The sequence below is a fragment of the Ascaphus truei genome, unplaced genomic scaffold, assembly GCF_040206685.1.
Source record: "Ascaphus truei isolate aAscTru1 unplaced genomic scaffold, aAscTru1.hap1 HAP1_SCAFFOLD_1643, whole genome shotgun sequence".
Classification (NCBI taxonomy): domain Eukaryota; kingdom Metazoa; phylum Chordata; class Amphibia; order Anura; family Ascaphidae; genus Ascaphus; species Ascaphus truei.
The window spans coordinates 14,264-33,536 of NW_027454535.1; the positions used below are offsets into that span (position 1 = coordinate 14,264).

Here is a 19,273-nt window from a genome sequence, read left to right on the forward strand (position 1 = left end):
GGGGGGGAGGGTTTGGTTTGGCTTTGCTTTGCTTTGCTTTGCTTTGCTTTGCTTTGCTTGCTGCTTCGCTTCTGGGGGGGGGAGGAGGACGGGGTGTCTTGGATCTATGTTGTTTGACAAATATTCATTGCTGCTGCTGCTGCTGCTGCTGCTGCTGCTGCTGCTGCAGCACAAATGTTTGCATGGAATGGCCTAGGCTGCTCCTTGCTGCAGGTGCTGGCTGCAGCGGCTCAGATACTAGGCCTCAGGTACTGTGTTGCTTGCTGCACCAATGACCAAGCTGCTCTCTCCACAAGGGTGACAGTTGTCCTGGGACAGGGCTAGTTGCCCCCAGCGCGCCATTGCAACTCATACTTACCTGGCAGGGGAGTTTTAAGCCATGCTCCAGCAGGTGGCTCTCCCAGGGCGAGGCTAGCTCATTGCACTTGGAGCTAGCTGACCTCTGCGATTTCCCCACATGCGGGAAACTCGACTGCACAATTTCTGGTAGTGGGGGACTGCGTGCGCGCTCTCCCCTGTTTTTGGATGGTTACAAAAAACAGAAACAGGTGTTTGTTCAGACAAGCTGCTGCTATTCCCACTGCTTGGGCTTTGGGCATGGTCAATAACTGCTGGCAAAAAGGAGCACCATGTACAATAAATAGCCAGCTAGCAACATCTCAAACAGGGACAAATGACAATGATGTACCTGCACAGACGTTTAGGAATAAGTTCACAGGTGGATTGGGAAATAGGGAAACAAATACTGTGTACTGTATATATATATTTATGAAAAAAACAGCACATTTACAATCAAATCTGGATTTGAAAAAATGGACGGTCCTTGCTTGCAGGATATGATATGGGGTTTTTATTTCACCCCCTCCCCACCCTAGTTCTACATGGTATGTCTGGGTCTCTGTAGCCAGACAACCCCCTGTGATGATATCACAAAGGGAGTGTACAGTACGTTCTAGAGTTTCTAGGCTCCAAAGTAACAAAGAGCAGCATTTAAAAGCAACAGATTGCAGACTATCTGCTGAGCTGTGCAAAAAACAATCTCTATCTATCTATCTATCTATCTATCTATCTATCTATCTATCTATCTCTATCCATGGAGCAGCAGACAGTGTTAGCTTGCTTCTATATTTATGCAAATGCCAGGTAAGCAGCCATGCTGGTAAGGGCCAAAGTGTCACGTTTGGCAGCAGGACAGGGCACCTCTCCCTTTTTATGCAGCAGCAGCAGGTGTCAGTGGAGGTCAGAAAAAGAGAGTGCCAGCAGGTAGGGGAGATGTAGAAAGCCACCCCAGAAATATGGTGTCCCCCTGTCTCTCCGGCAGCTGAAATGACAGAGCTGAGCGGTGTTCAAAGTGATTGCTTCTTTCTTTTAAAACCAAGAAGAAGTACCTTACGGCGAAGCTTGGCTGCTCTGGGTGCTTGTTGGATGGGGGGGAGGGTTTGGTTTGGCTTTGCTTTGCTTTGCTTTGCTTTGCTTTGCTTTGCTTCGCTTCGCTTCTGGGGGGGGGAGGAGGACGGGGTGTCTTGGATCTATGTTGTTTGACAAATATTCATTGCTGCTGCTGCTGCTGCTGCTGCTGCTGCTGCTGCTGCAGCACAAATGTTTGCATGGAATGGCCTAGGCTGCTCCTTGCTGCAGGTGCTGGCTGCAGCGGCTCAGATACTAGGCCTCAGGTACTGTGTTGCTTGCTGCACCAATGACCAAGCTGCTCTCTCCACAAGGGTGACAGTTGTCCTGGGACAGGGCTAGTTGCCCCCAGCGCGCCATTGCAACTCATACTTACCTGGCAGGGGAGTTTTAAGCCATGCTCCAGCAGGTGGCTCTCCCAGGGCGAGGCTAGCTCATTGCACTTGGAGCTAGCTGACCTCTGCGATTTCCCCACATGCGGGAAACTCGACTGCACAATTTCTGGTAGTGGGGGACTGCGTGCGCGCTCTCCCCTGTTTTTGGATGGTTACAAAAAACAGAAACAGGTGTTTGTTCAGACAAGCTGCTGCTATTCCCACTGCTTGGGCTTTGGGCATGGTCAATAACTGCTGGCAAAAAGGAGCACCATGTACAATAAATAGCCAGCTAGCAACATCTCAAACAGGGACAAATGACAATGATGTACCTGCACAGACGTTTAGGAATAAGTTCACAGGTGGATTGGGAAATAGGGAAACAAATACTGTGTACTGTATATATATATTTATGAAAAAAACAGCACATTTACAATCAAATCTGGATTTGAAAAAATGGACGGTCCTTGCTTGCAGGATATGATATGGGGTTTTTATTTCACCCCCTCCCCACCCTAGTTCTACATGGTATGTCTGGGTCTCTGTAGCCAGACAACCCCCTGTGATGATATCACAAAGGGAGTGTACAGTACGTTCTAGAGTTTCTAGGCTCCAAAGTAACAAAGAGCAGCATTTAAAAGCAACAGATTGCAGACTATCTGCTGAGCTGTGCAAAAAACAACTCATCTATCTATCTATCTATCTATCTATCTATCTATCTATCTATCTCTATCCATGGAGCAGCAGACAGTGTTAGCTTGCTTCTATATTTATGCAAATGCCAGGTAAGCAGCCATGCTGGTAAGGGCCAAAGTGTCACGTTTGGCAGCAGGACAGGGCACCTCTCCCTTTTTATGCAGCAGCAGCAGGTGTCAGTGGAGGTCAGAAAAAGAGAGTGCCAGCAGGTAGGGGAGATGTAGAAAGCCACCCCAGAAATATGGTGTCCCCCTGTCTCTCCGGCAGCTGAAATGACAGAGCTGAGCGGTGTTCAAAGTGATTGCTTCTTTCTTTTAAAACCAAGAAGAAGTACCTTACGGCGAAGCTTGGCTGCTCTGGGTGCTTGTTGGATGGGGGGGAGGGTTTGGTTTGGCTTTGCTTTGCTTTGCTTTGCTTTGCTTTGCTTTGCTTTGCTTCGCTTCGCTTCTGGGGGGGGGAGGAGGACGGGGTGTCTTGGATCTATGTTGTTTGACAAATATTCATTGCTGCTGCTGCTGCTGCTGCTGCTGCTGCTGCTGCTGCAGCACAAATGTTTGCATGGAATGGCCTAGGCTGCTCCTTGCTGCAGGTGCTGGCTGCAGCGGCTCAGATACTAGGCCTCAGGTACTGTGTTGCTTGCTGCACCAATGACCAAGCTGCTCTCTCCACAAGGGTGACAGTTGTCCTGGGACAGGGCTAGTTGCCCCCAGCGCGCCATTGCAACTCATACTTACCTGGCAGGGGAGTTTTAAGCCATGCTCCAGCAGGTGGCTCTCCCAGGGCGAGGCTAGCTCATTGCACTTGGAGCTAGCTGACCTCTGCGATTTCCCCACATGCGGGAAACTCGACTGCACAATTTCTGGTAGTGGGGGACTGCGTGCGCGCTCTCCCCTGTTTTTGGATGGTTACAAAAAACAGAAACAGGTGTTTGTTCAGACAAGCTGCTGCTATTCCCACTGCTTGGGCTTTGGGCATGGTCAATAACTGCTGGCAAAAAGGAGCACCATGTACAATAAATAGCCAGCTAGCAACATCTCAAACAGGGACAAATGACAATGATGTACCTGCACAGACGTTTAGGAATAAGTTCACAGGTGGATTGGGAAATAGGGAAACAAATACTGTGTACTGTATATATATATTTATGAAAAAAACAGCACATTTACAATCAAATCTGGATTTGAAAAAATGGACGGTCCTTGCTTGCAGGATATGATATGGGGTTTTTATTTCACCCCCTCCCCACCCTAGTTCTACATGGTATGTCTGGGTCTCTGTAGCCAGACAACCCCCTGTGATGATATCACAAAGGGAGTGTACAGTACGTTCTAGAGTTTCTAGGCTCCAAAGTAACAAAGAGCAGCATTTAAAAGCAACAGATTGCAGACTATCTGCTGAGCTGTGCAAAAAACAATCTCTATCTATCTATCTATCTATCTATCTATCTATCTATCTATCTCTATCCATGGAGCAGCAGACAGTGTTAGCTTGCTTCTATATTTATGCAAATGCCAGGTAAGCAGCCATGCTGGTAAGGGCCAAAGTGTCACGTTTGGCAGCAGGACAGGGCACCTCTCCCTTTTTATGCAGCAGCAGCAGGTGTCAGTGGAGGTCAGAAAAAGAGAGTGCCAGCAGGTAGGGGAGATGTAGAAAGCCACCCCAGAAATATGGTGTCCCCCTGTCTCTCCGGCAGCTGAAATGACAGAGCTGAGCGGTGTTCAAAGTGATTGCTTCTTTCTTTTAAAACCAAGAAGAAGTACCTTACGGCGAAGCTTGGCTGCTCTGGGTGCTTGTTGGATGGGGGGGAGGGTTTGGTTTGGCTTTGCTTTGCTTTGCTTTGCTTTGCTTTGCTTTGCTTCGCTTCGCTTCTGGGGGGGGGAGGAGGACGGGGTGTCTTGGATCTATGTTGTTTGACAAATATTCATTGCTGCTGCTGCTGCTGCTGCTGCTGCTGCTGCTGCTGCAGCACAAATGTTTGCATGGAATGGCCTAGGCTGCTCCTTGCTGCAGGTGCTGGCTGCAGCGGCTCAGATACTAGGCCTCAGGTACTGTGTTGCTTGCTGCACCAATGACCAAGCTGCTCTCTCCACAAGGGTGACAGTTGTCCTGGGACAGGGCTAGTTGCCCCCAGCGCGCCATTGCAACTCATACTTACCTGGCAGGGGAGTTTTAAGCCATGCTCCAGCAGGTGGCTCTCCCAGGGCGAGGCTAGCTCATTGCACTTGGAGCTAGCTGACCTCTGCGATTTCCCCACATGCGGGAAACTCGACTGCACAATTTCTGGTAGTGGGGGACTGCGTGCGCGCTCTCCCCTGTTTTTGGATGGTTACAAAAAACAGAAACAGGTGTTTGTTCAGACAAGCTGCTGCTATTCCCACTGCTTGGGCTTTGGGCATGGTCAATAACTGCTGGCAAAAAGGAGCACCATGTACAATAAATAGCCAGCTAGCAACATCTCAAACAGGGACAAATGACAATGATGTACCTGCACAGACGTTTAGGAATAAGTTCACAGGTGGATTGGGAAATAGGGAAACAAATACTGTGTACTGTATATATATATTTATGAAAAAAACAGCACATTTACAATCAAATCTGGATTTGAAAAAATGGACGGTCCTTGCTTGCAGGATATGATATGGGGTTTTTATTTCACCCCCTCCCCACCCTAGTTCTACATGGTATGTCTGGGTCTCTGTAGCCAGACAACCCCCTGTGATGATATCACAAAGGGAGTGTACAGTACGTTCTAGAGTTTCTAGGCTCCAAAGTAACAAAGAGCAGCATTTAAAAGCAACAGATTGCAGACTATCTGCTGAGCTGTGCAAAAAACAATCTCTATCTATCTATCTATCTATCTATCTATCTATCTATCTATCTATCTCTATCCATGGAGCAGCAGACAGTGTTAGCTTGCTTCTATATTTATGCAAATGCCAGGTAAGCAGCCATGCTGGTAAGGGCCAAAGTGTCACGTTTGGCAGCAGGACAGGGCACCTCTCCCTTTTTATGCAGCAGCAGCAGGTGTCAGTGGAGGTCAGAAAAAGAGAGTGCCAGCAGGTAGGGGAGATGTAGAAAGCCACCCCAGAAATATGGTGTCCCCCTGTCTCTCCGGCAGCTGAAATGACAGAGCTGAGCGGTGTTCAAAGTGATTGCTTCTTTCTTTTAAAACCAAGAAGAAGTACCTTACGGCGAAGCTTGGCTGCTCTGGGTGCTTGTTGGATGGGGGGGAGGGTTTGGTTTGGCTTTGCTTTGCTTTGCTTTGCTTTGCTTTGCTTTGCTTTGCTTCGCTTCGCTTCTGGGGGGGGGAGGAGGACGGGGTGTCTTGGATCTATGTTGTTTGACAAATATTCATTGCTGCTGCTGCTGCTGCTGCTGCTGCTGCTGCTGCTGCAGCACAAATGTTTGCATGGAATGGCCTAGGCTGCTCCTTGCTGCAGGTGCTGGCTGCAGCGGCTCAGATACTAGGCCTCAGGTACTGTGTTGCTTGCTGCACCAATGACCAAGCTGCTCTCTCCACAAGGGTGACAGTTGTCCTGGGACAGGGCTAGTTGCCCCCAGCGCGCCATTGCAACTCATACTTACCTGGCAGGGGAGTTTTAAGCCATGCTCCAGCAGGTGGCTCTCCCAGGGCGAGGCTAGCTCATTGCACTTGGAGCTAGCTGACCTCTGCGATTTCCCCACATGCGGGAAACTCGACTGCACAATTTCTGGTAGTGGGGGACTGCGTGCGCGCTCTCCCCTGTTTTTGGATGGTTACAAAAAACAGAAACAGGTGTTTGTTCAGACAAGCTGCTGCTATTCCCACTGCTTGGGCTTTGGGCATGGTCAATAACTGCTGGCAAAAAGGAGCACCATGTACAATAAATAGCCAGCTAGCAACATCTCAAACAGGGACAAATGACAATGATGTACCTGCACAGACGTTTAGGAATAAGTTCACAGGTGGATTGGGAAATAGGGAAACAAATACTGTGTACTGTATATATATATTTATGAAAAAAACAGCACATTTACAATCAAATCTGGATTTGAAAAAATGGACGGTCCTTGCTTGCAGGATATGATATGGGGTTTTTATTTCACCCCCTCCCCACCCTAGTTCTACATGGTATGTCTGGGTCTCTGTAGCCAGACAACCCCCTGTGATGATATCACAAAGGGAGTGTACAGTACGTTCTAGAGTTTCTAGGCTCCAAAGTAACAAAGAGCAGCATTTAAAAGCAACAGATTGCAGACTATCTGCTGAGCTGTGCAAAAAACAACATCTATCTATCTATCTATCTATCTATCTATCTATCTATCTATCTATCTCTATCCATGGAGCAGCAGACAGTGTTAGCTTGCTTCTATATTTATGCAAATGCCAGGTAAGCAGCCATGCTGGTAAGGGCCAAAGTGTCACGTTTGGCAGCAGGACAGGGCACCTCTCCCTTTTTATGCAGCAGCAGCAGGTGTCAGTGGAGGTCAGAAAAAGAGAGTGCCAGCAGGTAGGGGAGATGTAGAAAGCCACCCCAGAAATATGGTGTCCCCCTGTCTCTCCGGCAGCTGAAATGACAGAGCTGAGCGGTGTTCAAAGTGATTGCTTCTTTCTTTTAAAACCAAGAAGAAGTACCTTACGGCGAAGCTTGGCTGCTCTGGGTGCTTGTTGGATGGGGGGGAGGGTTTGGTTTGGCTTTGCTTTGCTTTGCTTTGCTTTGCTTTGCTTTGCTTCGCTTCGCTTCTGGGGGGGGGAGGAGGACGGGGTGTCTTGGATCTATGTTGTTTGACAAATATTCATTGCTGCTGCTGCTGCTGCTGCTGCTGCTGCTGCTGCTGCAGCACAAATGTTTGCATGGAATGGCCTAGGCTGCTCCTTGCTGCAGGTGCTGGCTGCAGCGGCTCAGATACTAGGCCTCAGGTACTGTGTTGCTTGCTGCACCAATGACCAAGCTGCTCTCTCCACAAGGGTGACAGTTGTCCTGGGACAGGGCTAGTTGCCCCCAGCGCGCCATTGCAACTCATACTTACCTGGCAGGGGAGTTTTAAGCCATGCTCCAGCAGGTGGCTCTCCCAGGGCGAGGCTAGCTCATTGCACTTGGAGCTAGCTGACCTCTGCGATTTCCCCACATGCGGGAAACTCGACTGCACAATTTCTGGTAGTGGGGGACTGCGTGCGCGCTCTCCCCTGTTTTTGGATGGTTACAAAAAACAGAAACAGGTGTTTGTTCAGACAAGCTGCTGCTATTCCCACTGCTTGGGCTTTGGGCATGGTCAATAACTGCTGGCAAAAAGGAGCACCATGTACAATAAATAGCCAGCTAGCAACATCTCAAACAGGGACAAATGACAATGATGTACCTGCACAGACGTTTAGGAATAAGTTCACAGGTGGATTGGGAAATAGGGAAACAAATACTGTGTACTGTATATATATATTTATGAAAAAAACAGCACATTTACAATCAAATCTGGATTTGAAAAAATGGACGGTCCTTGCTTGCAGGATATGATATGGGGTTTTTATTTCACCCCCTCCCCACCCTAGTTCTACATGGTATGTCTGGGTCTCTGTAGCCAGACAACCCCCTGTGATGATATCACAAAGGGAGTGTACAGTACGTTCTAGAGTTTCTAGGCTCCAAAGTAACAAAGAGCAGCATTTAAAAGCAACAGATTGCAGACTATCTGCTGAGCTGTGCAAAAAACAATCTCTATCTATCTATCTATCTATCTATCTATCTATCTATCTATCTATCTCTATCCATGGAGCAGCAGACAGTGTTAGCTTGCTTCTATATTTATGCAAATGCCAGGTAAGCAGCCATGCTGGTAAGGGCCAAAGTGTCACGTTTGGCAGCAGGACAGGGCACCTCTCCCTTTTTATGCAGCAGCAGCAGGTGTCAGTGGAGGTCAGAAAAAGAGAGTGCCAGCAGGTAGGGGAGATGTAGAAAGCCACCCCAGAAATATGGTGTCCCCCTGTCTCTCCGGCAGCTGAAATGACAGAGCTGAGCGGTGTTCAAAGTGATTGCTTCTTTCTTTTAAAACCAAGAAGAAGTACCTTACGGCGAAGCTTGGCTGCTCTGGGTGCTTGTTGGATGGGGGGGAGGGTTTGGTTTGGCTTTGCTTTGCTTTGCTTTGCTTTGCTTTGCTTTGCTTTGCTTGCTTCGCTTCGCTTCTGGGGGGGGGAGGAGGACGGGGTGTCTTGGATCTATGTTGTTTGACAAATATTCATTGCTGCTGCTGCTGCTGCTGCTGCTGCTGCTGCTGCTGCAGCACAAATGTTTGCATGGAATGGCCTAGGCTGCTCCTTGCTGCAGGTGCTGGCTGCAGCGGCTCAGATACTAGGCCTCAGGTACTGTGTTGCTTGCTGCACCAATGACCAAGCTGCTCTCTCCACAAGGGTGACAGTTGTCCTGGGACAGGGCTAGTTGCCCCCAGCGCGCCATTGCAACTCATACTTACCTGGCAGGGGAGTTTTAAGCCATGCTCCAGCAGGTGGCTCTCCCAGGGCGAGGCTAGCTCATTGCACTTGGAGCTAGCTGACCTCTGCGATTTCCCCACATGCGGGAAACTCGACTGCACAATTTCTGGTAGTGGGGGACTGCGTGCGCGCTCTCCCCTGTTTTTGGATGGTTACAAAAAACAGAAACAGGTGTTTGTTCAGACAAGCTGCTGCTATTCCCACTGCTTGGGCTTTGGGCATGGTCAATAACTGCTGGCAAAAAGGAGCACCATGTACAATAAATAGCCAGCTAGCAACATCTCAAACAGGGACAAATGACAATGATGTACCTGCACAGACGTTTAGGAATAAGTTCACAGGTGGATTGGGAAATAGGGAAACAAATACTGTGTACTGTATATATATATTTATGAAAAAAACAGCACATTTACAATCAAATCTGGATTTGAAAAAATGGACGGTCCTTGCTTGCAGGATATGATATGGGGTTTTTATTTCACCCCCTCCCCACCCTAGTTCTACATGGTATGTCTGGGTCTCTGTAGCCAGACAACCCCCTGTGATGATATCACAAAGGGAGTGTACAGTACGTTCTAGAGTTTCTAGGCTCCAAAGTAACAAAGAGCAGCATTTAAAAGCAACAGATTGCAGACTATCTGCTGAGCTGTGCAAAAAACAATTCATCTATCTATCTATCTATCTATCTATCTATCTATCTATCTATCTCTATCCATGGAGCAGCAGACAGTGTTAGCTTGCTTCTATATTTATGCAAATGCCAGGTAAGCAGCCATGCTGGTAAGGGCCAAAGTGTCACGTTTGGCAGCAGGACAGGGCACCTCTCCCTTTTTATGCAGCAGCAGCAGGTGTCAGTGGAGGTCAGAAAAAGAGAGTGCCAGCAGGTAGGGGAGATGTAGAAAGCCACCCCAGAAATATGGTGTCCCCCTGTCTCTCCGGCAGCTGAAATGACAGAGCTGAGCGGTGTTCAAAGTGATTGCTTCTTTCTTTTAAAACCAAGAAGAAGTACCTTACGGCGAAGCTTGGCTGCTCTGGGTGCTTACGGCGAAGCTTGGCTGCTCTGGGTGCTTGTTGGATGGGGGGGAGGGTTTGGTTTGGCTTTGCTTTGCTTTGCTTTGCTTTGCTTTGCTTTGCTTGCTTGCTTCGCTTCTGGGGGGGGGAGGAGGACGGGGTGTCTTGGATCTATGTTGTTTGACAAATATTCATTGCTGCTGCTGCTGCTGCTGCTGCTGCTGCTGCTGCTGCAGCACAAATGTTTGCATGGAATGGCCTAGGCTGCTCCTTGCTGCAGGTGCTGGCTGCAGCGGCTCAGATACTAGGCCTCAGGTACTGTGTTGCTTGCTGCACCAATGACCAAGCTGCTCTCTCCACAAGGGTGACAGTTGTCCTGGGACAGGGCTAGTTGCCCCCAGCGCGCCATTGCAACTCATACTTACCTGGCAGGGGAGTTTTAAGCCATGCTCCAGCAGGTGGCTCTCCCAGGGCGAGGCTAGCTCATTGCACTTGGAGCTAGCTGACCTCTGCGATTTCCCCACATGCGGGAAACTCGACTGCACAATTTCTGGTAGTGGGGGACTGCGTGCGCGCTCTCCCCTGTTTTTGGATGGTTACAAAAAACAGAAACAGGTGTTTGTTCAGACAAGCTGCTGCTATTCCCACTGCTTGGGCTTTGGGCATGGTCAATAACTGCTGGCAAAAAGGAGCACCATGTACAATAAATAGCCAGCTAGCAACATCTCAAACAGGGACAAATGACAATGATGTACCTGCACAGACGTTTAGGAATAAGTTCACAGGTGGATTGGGAAATAGGGAAACAAATACTGTGTACTGTATATATATATTTATGAAAAAAACAGCACATTTACAATCAAATCTGGATTTGAAAAAATGGACGGTCCTTGCTTGCAGGATATGATATGGGGTTTTTATTTCACCCCCTCCCCACCCTAGTTCTACATGGTATGTCTGGGTCTCTGTAGCCAGACAACCCCCTGTGATGATATCACAAAGGGAGTGTACAGTACGTTCTAGAGTTTCTAGGCTCCAAAGTAACAAAGAGCAGCATTTAAAAGCAACAGATTGCAGACTATCTGCTGAGCTGTGCAAAAAACAACTCTATCTATCTATCTATCTATCTATCTATCTATCTATCTATCTATCTCTATCCATGGAGCAGCAGACAGTGTTAGCTTGCTTCTATATTTATGCAAATGCCAGGTAAGCAGCCATGCTGGTAAGGGCCAAAGTGTCACGTTTGGCAGCAGGACAGGGCACCTCTCCCTTTTTATGCAGCAGCAGCAGGTGTCAGTGGAGGTCAGAAAAAGAGAGTGCCAGCAGGTAGGGGAGATGTAGAAAGCCACCCCAGAAATATGGTGTCCCCCTGTCTCTCCGGCAGCTGAAATGACAGAGCTGAGCGGTGTTCAAAGTGATTGCTTCTTTCTTTTAAAACCAAGAAGAAGTACCTTACGGCGAAGCTTGGCTGCTCTGGGTGCTTGTTGGATGGGGGGGAGGGTTTGGTTTGGCTTTGCTTTGCTTTGCTTTGCTTTGCTTTGCTTTGCTTTGCTTCGCTTCGCTTCTGGGGGGGGGAGGAGGACGGGGTGTCTTGGATCTATGTTGTTTGACAAATATTCATTGCTGCTGCTGCTGCTGCTGCTGCTGCTGCTGCTGCTGCAGCACAAATGTTTGCATGGAATGGCCTAGGCTGCTCCTTGCTGCAGGTGCTGGCTGCAGCGGCTCAGATACTAGGCCTCAGGTACTGTGTTGCTTGCTGCACCAATGACCAAGCTGCTCTCTCCACAAGGGTGACAGTTGTCCTGGGACAGGGCTAGTTGCCCCCAGCGCGCCATTGCAACTCATACTTACCTGGCAGGGGAGTTTTAAGCCATGCTCCAGCAGGTGGCTCTCCCAGGGCGAGGCTAGCTCATTGCACTTGGAGCTAGCTGACCTCTGCGATTTCCCCACATGCGGGAAACTCGACTGCACAATTTCTGGTAGTGGGGGACTGCGTGCGCGCTCTCCCCTGTTTTTGGATGGTTACAAAAAACAGAAACAGGTGTTTGTTCAGACAAGCTGCTGCTATTCCCACTGCTTGGGCTTTGGGCATGGTCAATAACTGCTGGCAAAAAGGAGCACCATGTACAATAAATAGCCAGCTAGCAACATCTCAAACAGGGACAAATGACAATGATGTACCTGCACAGACGTTTAGGAATAAGTTCACAGGTGGATTGGGAAATAGGGAAACAAATACTGTGTACTGTATATATATATTTATGAAAAAAACAGCACATTTACAATCAAATCTGGATTTGAAAAAATGGACGGTCCTTGCTTGCAGGATATGATATGGGGTTTTTATTTCACCCCCTCCCCACCCTAGTTCTACATGGTATGTCTGGGTCTCTGTAGCCAGACAACCCCCTGTGATGATATCACAAAGGGAGTGTACAGTACGTTCTAGAGTTTCTAGGCTCCAAAGTAACAAAGAGCAGCATTTAAAAGCAACAGATTGCAGACTATCTGCTGAGCTGTGCAAAAAACAATCTCTATCTATCTATCTATCTATCTATCTATCTATCTATCTATCTATCTCTATCCATGGAGCAGCAGACAGTGTTAGCTTGCTTCTATATTTATGCAAATGCCAGGTAAGCAGCCATGCTGGTAAGGGCCAAAGTGTCACGTTTGGCAGCAGGACAGGGCACCTCTCCCTTTTTATGCAGCAGCAGCAGGTGTCAGTGGAGGTCAGAAAAAGAGAGTGCCAGCAGGTAGGGGAGATGTAGAAAGCCACCCCAGAAATATGGTGTCCCCCTGTCTCTCCGGCAGCTGAAATGACAGAGCTGAGCGGTGTTCAAAGTGATTGCTTCTTTCTTTTAAAACCAAGAAGAAGTACCTTACGGCGAAGCTTGGCTGCTCTGGGTGCTTGTTGGATGGGGGGGAGGGTTTGGTTTGGCTTTGCTTTGCTTTGCTTTGCTTTGCTTTGCTTTGCTTTGCTTCGCTTCGCTTCTGGGGGGGGGAGGAGGACGGGGTGTCTTGGATCTATGTTGTTTGACAAATATTCATTGCTGCTGCTGCTGCTGCTGCTGCTGCTGCTGCTGCTGCAGCACAAATGTTTGCATGGAATGGCCTAGGCTGCTCCTTGCTGCAGGTGCTGGCTGCAGCGGCTCAGATACTAGGCCTCAGGTACTGTGTTGCTTGCTGCACCAATGACCAAGCTGCTCTCTCCACAAGGGTGACAGTTGTCCTGGGACAGGGCTAGTTGCCCCCAGCGCGCCATTGCAACTCATACTTACCTGGCAGGGGAGTTTTAAGCCATGCTCCAGCAGGTGGCTCTCCCAGGGCGAGGCTAGCTCATTGCACTTGGAGCTAGCTGACCTCTGCGATTTCCCCACATGCGGGAAACTCGACTGCACAATTTCTGGTAGTGGGGGACTGCGTGCGCGCTCTCCCCTGTTTTTGGATGGTTACAAAAAACAGAAACAGGTGTTTGTTCAGACAAGCTGCTGCTATTCCCACTGCTTGGGCTTTGGGCATGGTCAATAACTGCTGGCAAAAAGGAGCACCATGTACAATAAATAGCCAGCTAGCAACATCTCAAACAGGGACAAATGACAATGATGTACCTGCACAGACGTTTAGGAATAAGTTCACAGGTGGATTGGGAAATAGGGAAACAAATACTGTGTACTGTATATATATATTTATGAAAAAAACAGCACATTTACAATCAAATCTGGATTTGAAAAAATGGACGGTCCTTGCTTGCAGGATATGATATGGGGTTTTTATTTCACCCCCTCCCCACCCTAGTTCTACATGGTATGTCTGGGTCTCTGTAGCCAGACAACCCCCTGTGATGATATCACAAAGGGAGTGTACAGTACGTTCTAGAGTTTCTAGGCTCCAAAGTAACAAAGAGCAGCATTTAAAAGCAACAGATTGCAGACTATCTGCTGAGCTGTGCAAAAAACAATCTCTATCTATCTATCTATCTATCTATCTATCTATCTATCTATCTATCTCTATCCATGGAGCAGCAGACAGTGTTAGCTTGCTTCTATATTTATGCAAATGCCAGGTAAGCAGCCATGCTGGTAAGGGCCAAAGTGTCACGTTTGGCAGCAGGACAGGGCACCTCTCCCTTTTTATGCAGCAGCAGCAGGTGTCAGTGGAGGTCAGAAAAAGAGAGTGCCAGCAGGTAGGGGAGATGTAGAAAGCCACCCCAGAAATATGGTGTCCCCCTGTCTCTCCGGCAGCTGAAATGACAGAGCTGAGCGGTGTTCAAAGTGATTGCTTCTTTCTTTTAAAACCAAGAAGAAGTACCTTACGGCGAAGCTTGGCTGCTCTGGGTGCTTGTTGGATGGGGGGGAGGGTTTGGTTTGGCTTTGCTTTGCTTTGCTTTGCTTTGCTTTGCTTTGCTTTGCTTCGCTTCGCTTCTGGGGGGGGGAGGAGGACGGGGTGTCTTGGATCTATGTTGTTTGACAAATATTCATTGCTGCTGCTGCTGCTGCTGCTGCTGCTGCTGCTGCTGCAGCACAAATGTTTGCATGGAATGGCCTAGGCTGCTCCTTGCTGCAGGTGCTGGCTGCAGCGGCTCAGATACTAGGCCTCAGGTACTGTGTTGCTTGCTGCACCAATGACCAAGCTGCTCTCTCCACAAGGGTGACAGTTGTCCTGGGACAGGGCTAGTTGCCCCCAGCGCGCCATTGCAACTCATACTTACCTGGCAGGGGAGTTTTAAGCCATGCTCCAGCAGGTGGCTCTCCCAGGGCGAGGCTAGCTCATTGCACTTGGAGCTAGCTGACCTCTGCGATTTCCCCACATGCGGGAAACTCGACTGCACAATTTCTGGTAGTGGGGGACTGCGTGCGCGCTCTCCCCTGTTTTTGGATGGTTACAAAAAACAGAAACAGGTGTTTGTTCAGACAAGCTGCTGCTATTCCCACTGCTTGGGCTTTGGGCATGGTCAATAACTGCTGGCAAAAAGGAGCACCATGTACAATAAATAGCCAGCTAGCAACATCTCAAACAGGGACAAATGACAATGATGTACCTGCACAGACGTTTAGGAATAAGTTCACAGGTGGATTGGGAAATAGGGAAACAAATACTGTGTACTGTATATATATATTTATGAAAAAAACAGCACATTTACAATCAAATCTGGATTTGAAAAAATGGACGGTCCTTGCTTGCAGGATATGATATGGGGTTTTTATTTCACCCCCTCCCCACCCTAGTTCTACATGGTATGTCTGGGTCTCTGTAGCCAGACAACCCCCTGTGATGATATCACAAAGGGAGTGTACAGTACGTTCTAGAGTTTCTAGGCTCCAAAGTAACAAAGAGCAGCATTTAAAAGCAACAGATTGCAGACTATCTGCTGAGCTGTGCAAAAAACAATCTCTATCTATCTATCTATCTATCTATCTATCTATCTATCTATCTATCTCTATCCATGGAGCAGCAGACAGTGTTAGCTTGCTTCTATATTTATGCAAATGCCAGGTAAGCAGCCATGCTGGTAAGGGCCAAAGTGTCACGTTTGGCAGCAGGACAGGGCACCTCTCCCTTTTTATGCAGCAGCAGCAGGTGTCAGTGGAGGTCAGAAAAAGAGAGTGCCAGCAGGTAGGGGAGATGTAGAAAGCCACCCCAGAAATATGGTGTCCCCCTGTCTCTCCGGCAGCTGAAATGACAGAGCTGAGCGGTGTTCAAAGTGATTGCTTCTTTCTTTTAAAACCAAGAAGAAGTACCTTACGGCGAAGCTTGGCTGCTCTGGGTGCTTGTTGGATGGGGGGGAGGGTTTGGTTTGGCTTTGCTTTGCTTTGCTTTGCTTTGCTTTGCTTTGCTTTGCTTTGCTTTGCTTGCTTCGCTTCGCTTCTGGGGGGGGGAGGAGGACGGGGTGTCTTGGATCTATGTTGTTTGACAAATATTCATTGCTGCTGCTGCTGCTGCTGCTGCTGCTGCTGCTGCAGCACAAATGTTTGCATGGAATGGCCTAGGCTGCTCCTTGCTGCAGGTGCTGGCTGCAGCGGCTCAGATACTAGGCCTCAGGTACTGTGTTGCTTGCTGCACCAATGACCAAGCTGCTCTCTCCACAAGGGTGACAGTTGTCCTGGGACAGGGCTAGTTGCCCCCAGCGCGCCATTGCAACTCATACTTACCTGGCAGGGGAGTTTTAAGCCATGCTCCAGCAGGTGGCTCTCCCAGGGCGAGGCTAGCTCATTGCACTTGGAGCTAGCTGACCTCTGCGATTTCCCCACATGCGGGAAACTCGACTGCACAATTTCTGGTAGTGGGGGACTGCGTGCGCGCTCTCCCCTGTTTTTGGATGGTTACAAAAAACAGAAACAGGTGTTTGTTCAGACAAGCTGCTGCTATTCCCACTGCTTGGGCTTTGGGCATGGTCAATAACTGCTGGCAAAAAGGAGCACCATGTACAATAAATAGCCAGCTAGCAACATCTCAAACAGGGACAAATGACAATGATGTACCTGCACAGACGTTTAGGAATAAGTTCACAGGTGGATTGGGAAATAGGGAAACAAATACTGTGTACTGTATATATATATTTATGAAAAAAACAGCACATTTACAATCAAATCTGGATTTGAAAAAATGGACGGTCCTTGCTTGCAGGATATGATATGGGGTTTTTATTTCACCCCCTCCCCACCCTAGTTCTACATGGTATGTCTGGGTCTCTGTAGCCAGACAACCCCCTGTGATGATATCACAAAGGGAGTGTACAGTACGTTCTAGAGTTTCTAGGCTCCAAAGTAACAAAGAGCAGCATTTAAAAGCAACAGATTGCAGACTATCTGCTGAGCTGTGCAAAAAACAATCTCTATCTATCTATCTATCTATCTATCTATCTATCTATCTATCTATCTCTATCCATGGAGCAGCAGACAGTGTTAGCTTGCTTCTATATTTATGCAAATGCCAGGTAAGCAGCCATGCTGGTAAGGGCCAAAGTGTCACGTTTGGCAGCAGGACAGGGCACCTCTCCCTTTTTATGCAGCAGCAGCAGGTGTCAGTGGAGGTCAGAAAAAGAGAGTGCCAGCAGGTAGGGGAGATGTAGAAAGCCACCCCAGAAATATGGTGTCCCCCTGTCTCTCCGGCAGCTGAAATGACAGAGCTGAGCGGTGTTCAAAGTGATTGCTTCTTTCTTTTAAAACCAAGAAGAAGTACCTTACGGCGAAGCTTGGCTGCTCTGGGTGCTTGTTGGATGGGGGGGAGGGTTTGGTTTGGCTTTGCTTTGCTTTGCTTTGCTTTGCTTTGCTTTGCTTCGCTTCGCTTCTGGGGGGGGGAGGAGGACGGGGTGTCTTGGATCTATGTTGTTTGACAAATATTCATTGCTGCTGCTGCTGCTGCTGCTGCTGCTGCTGCTGCTGAGCACAAATGTTTGCATGGAATGGCCTAGGCTGCTCCTTGCTGCAGGTGCTGGCTGCAGCGGCTCAGATACTAGGCCTCAGGTACTGTGTTGCTTGCTGCACCAATGACCAAGCTGCTCTCTCCACAAGGGTGACAGTTGTCCTGGGACAGGGCTAGTTGCCCCCAGCGCGCCATTGCAACTCATACTTACCTGGCAGGGGAGTTTTAAGCCATGCTCCAGCAGGTGGCTCTCCCAGGGCGAGGCTAGCTCATTGCACTTGGAGCTAGCTGACCTCTGCGATTTCCCCACATGCGGGAAACTCGACTGCACAATTTCTGGTAGTGGGGGACTGCGTGCGCGCTCTCCCCTGTTTTTGGATGGTTACAAAAAACAGAAACAGGTGTTTGTTCAGACAAGCTGCTGCTATTCCCACTGCTTGGGCTTTGGGCATGGTCAATAACTGCTGGCAAAAAGGAGCACCATGTACAATAAATAGCCAGCTAGCAACATCTCAAACAGGGACAAATGACAATGATGTACCTGCACAGACGTTTAGGAATAAGTTCACAGGTGGATTGGGAAATAGGGAAACAAATACTGTGTACTGTATATATATATTTATGAAAAAAACAGCACATTTACAATCAAATCTGGATTTGAAAAAATGGACGGTCCTTGCTTGCAGGATATGATATGGGGTTTTTATTTCACCCCCTCCCCACCCTAGTTCTACATGGTATGTCTGGGTCTCTGTAGCCAGACAACCCCCTGTGATGATATCACAAAGGGAGTGTACAGTACGTTCTAGAGTTTCTAGGCTCCAAAGTAACAAAGAGCAGCATTTAAAAGCAACAGATTGCAGACTATCTGCTGAGCTGTGCAAAAAACAATCTCTATCTATCTATCTATCTATCTATCTATCTATCTATCTATCTATCTCTATCCATGGAGCAGCAGACAGTGTTAGCTTGCTTCTATATTTATGCAAATGCCAGGTAAGCAGCCATGCTGGTAAGGGCCAAAGTGTCACGTTTGGCAGCAGGACAGGGCACCTCTCCCTTTTTATGCAGCAGCAGCAGGTGTCAGTGGAGGTCAGAAAAAGAGAGTGCCAGCAGGTAGGGGAGATGTAGAAAGCCACCCCAGAAATATGGTGTCCCCCTGTCTCTCCGGCAGCTGAAATGACAGAGCTGAGCGGTGTTCAAAGTGATTGCTTCTTTCTTTTAAAACCAAGAAGAAGTACCTTACGGCGAAGCTTGGCTGCTCTGGGTGCTTGTTGGATGGGGGGGAGGGTTTGGTTTGGCTTTGCTTTGCTTTGCTTTGCTTTGCTTTGCTTTGCTTTGCTTTGCTTTGCTTCGCTTCGCTTCTGGGGGGGGGAGGAGGACGGGGTGTCTTGGATCTATGTTGTTTGACAAATATTCATTGCTGCTGCTGCTGCTGCTGCTGCTGCTGCTGCTGCTGCAGCACAAATGTTTGCATGGAATGGCCTAGGCTGCTCCTTGCTGCAGGTGCTGGCTGCAGCGGCTCAGATACTAGGCCTCAGGTACTGTGTTGCTTGCTGCACCAATGACCAAGCTGCTCTCTCCACAAGGGTGACAGTTGTCCTGGGACAGGGCTAGTTGCCCCCAGCGCGCCATTGCAACTCATACTTACCTGGCAGGGGAGTTTTAAGCCATGCTCCAGCAGGTGGCTCTCCCAGGGCGAGGCTAGCTCATTGCACTTGGAGCTAGCTGACCTCTGCGATTTCCCCACATGCGGGAAACTCGACTGCACAATTTCTGGTAGTGGGGGACTGCGTGCGCGCTCTCCCCTGTTTTTGGATGGTTACAAAAAACAGAAACAGGTGTTTGTTCAGACAAGCTGCTGCTATTCCCACTGCTTGGGCTTTGGGCATGGTCAATAACTGCTGGCAAAAAGGAGCACCATGTACAATAAATAGCCAGCTAGCAACATCTC

The 19,273-nt window shown here is 48.6% G+C and overlaps 14 non-coding genes across 14 annotated transcripts; all 14 read left to right on the plus strand.

The window, feature by feature from the left end:
• The first annotated feature begins 350 nt into the window (after nucleotides 1–350).
• LOC142476660 (U1 spliceosomal RNA) lies at nucleotides 351–518 on the plus strand. Its single transcript, XR_012791867.1, has one exon. It is a non-coding gene; the product is annotated as a U1 spliceosomal RNA (small nuclear RNA).
• Nucleotides 519–1,775: 1,257 nt separating this feature from the next.
• Nucleotides 1,776–1,943, plus strand: LOC142476661 (U1 spliceosomal RNA). The gene has a single exon (XR_012791868.1). It is a non-coding gene; the product is annotated as a U1 spliceosomal RNA (small nuclear RNA).
• A 1,260-nt stretch (nucleotides 1,944–3,203) lies between these two features.
• LOC142476662 (U1 spliceosomal RNA) lies at nucleotides 3,204–3,371 on the plus strand. The gene has a single exon (XR_012791869.1). It is a non-coding gene; the product is annotated as a U1 spliceosomal RNA (small nuclear RNA).
• A 1,253-nt stretch (nucleotides 3,372–4,624) lies between these two features.
• LOC142476663 (U1 spliceosomal RNA) lies at nucleotides 4,625–4,792 on the plus strand. Its single transcript, XR_012791870.1, has one exon. It is a non-coding gene; the product is annotated as a U1 spliceosomal RNA (small nuclear RNA).
• Nucleotides 4,793–6,054: 1,262 nt separating this feature from the next.
• LOC142476664 (U1 spliceosomal RNA) lies at nucleotides 6,055–6,222 on the plus strand. The gene has a single exon (XR_012791871.1). It is a non-coding gene; the product is annotated as a U1 spliceosomal RNA (small nuclear RNA).
• Nucleotides 6,223–7,479: 1,257 nt separating this feature from the next.
• Nucleotides 7,480–7,647, plus strand: LOC142476666 (U1 spliceosomal RNA). Its single transcript, XR_012791873.1, has one exon. It is a non-coding gene; the product is annotated as a U1 spliceosomal RNA (small nuclear RNA).
• A 1,266-nt stretch (nucleotides 7,648–8,913) lies between these two features.
• LOC142476667 (U1 spliceosomal RNA) lies at nucleotides 8,914–9,081 on the plus strand. The gene has a single exon (XR_012791874.1). It is a non-coding gene; the product is annotated as a U1 spliceosomal RNA (small nuclear RNA).
• Nucleotides 9,082–10,368: 1,287 nt separating this feature from the next.
• LOC142476668 (U1 spliceosomal RNA) lies at nucleotides 10,369–10,536 on the plus strand. The gene has a single exon (XR_012791875.1). It is a non-coding gene; the product is annotated as a U1 spliceosomal RNA (small nuclear RNA).
• A 1,261-nt stretch (nucleotides 10,537–11,797) lies between these two features.
• Nucleotides 11,798–11,965, plus strand: LOC142476669 (U1 spliceosomal RNA). The gene has a single exon (XR_012791876.1). It is a non-coding gene; the product is annotated as a U1 spliceosomal RNA (small nuclear RNA).
• A 1,262-nt stretch (nucleotides 11,966–13,227) lies between these two features.
• LOC142476670 (U1 spliceosomal RNA) lies at nucleotides 13,228–13,395 on the plus strand. The gene has a single exon (XR_012791877.1). It is a non-coding gene; the product is annotated as a U1 spliceosomal RNA (small nuclear RNA).
• Nucleotides 13,396–14,657: 1,262 nt separating this feature from the next.
• On the plus strand, nucleotides 14,658–14,825 carry LOC142476671 (U1 spliceosomal RNA). Its single transcript, XR_012791878.1, has one exon. It is a non-coding gene; the product is annotated as a U1 spliceosomal RNA (small nuclear RNA).
• Nucleotides 14,826–16,098: 1,273 nt separating this feature from the next.
• Nucleotides 16,099–16,266, plus strand: LOC142476672 (U1 spliceosomal RNA). Its single transcript, XR_012791879.1, has one exon. It is a non-coding gene; the product is annotated as a U1 spliceosomal RNA (small nuclear RNA).
• Nucleotides 16,267–17,522: 1,256 nt separating this feature from the next.
• On the plus strand, nucleotides 17,523–17,690 carry LOC142476673 (U1 spliceosomal RNA). The gene has a single exon (XR_012791880.1). It is a non-coding gene; the product is annotated as a U1 spliceosomal RNA (small nuclear RNA).
• A 1,272-nt stretch (nucleotides 17,691–18,962) lies between these two features.
• LOC142476674 (U1 spliceosomal RNA) lies at nucleotides 18,963–19,130 on the plus strand. Its single transcript, XR_012791881.1, has one exon. It is a non-coding gene; the product is annotated as a U1 spliceosomal RNA (small nuclear RNA).
• The last annotated feature ends 143 nt before the right edge of the window (nucleotides 19,131–19,273 follow it).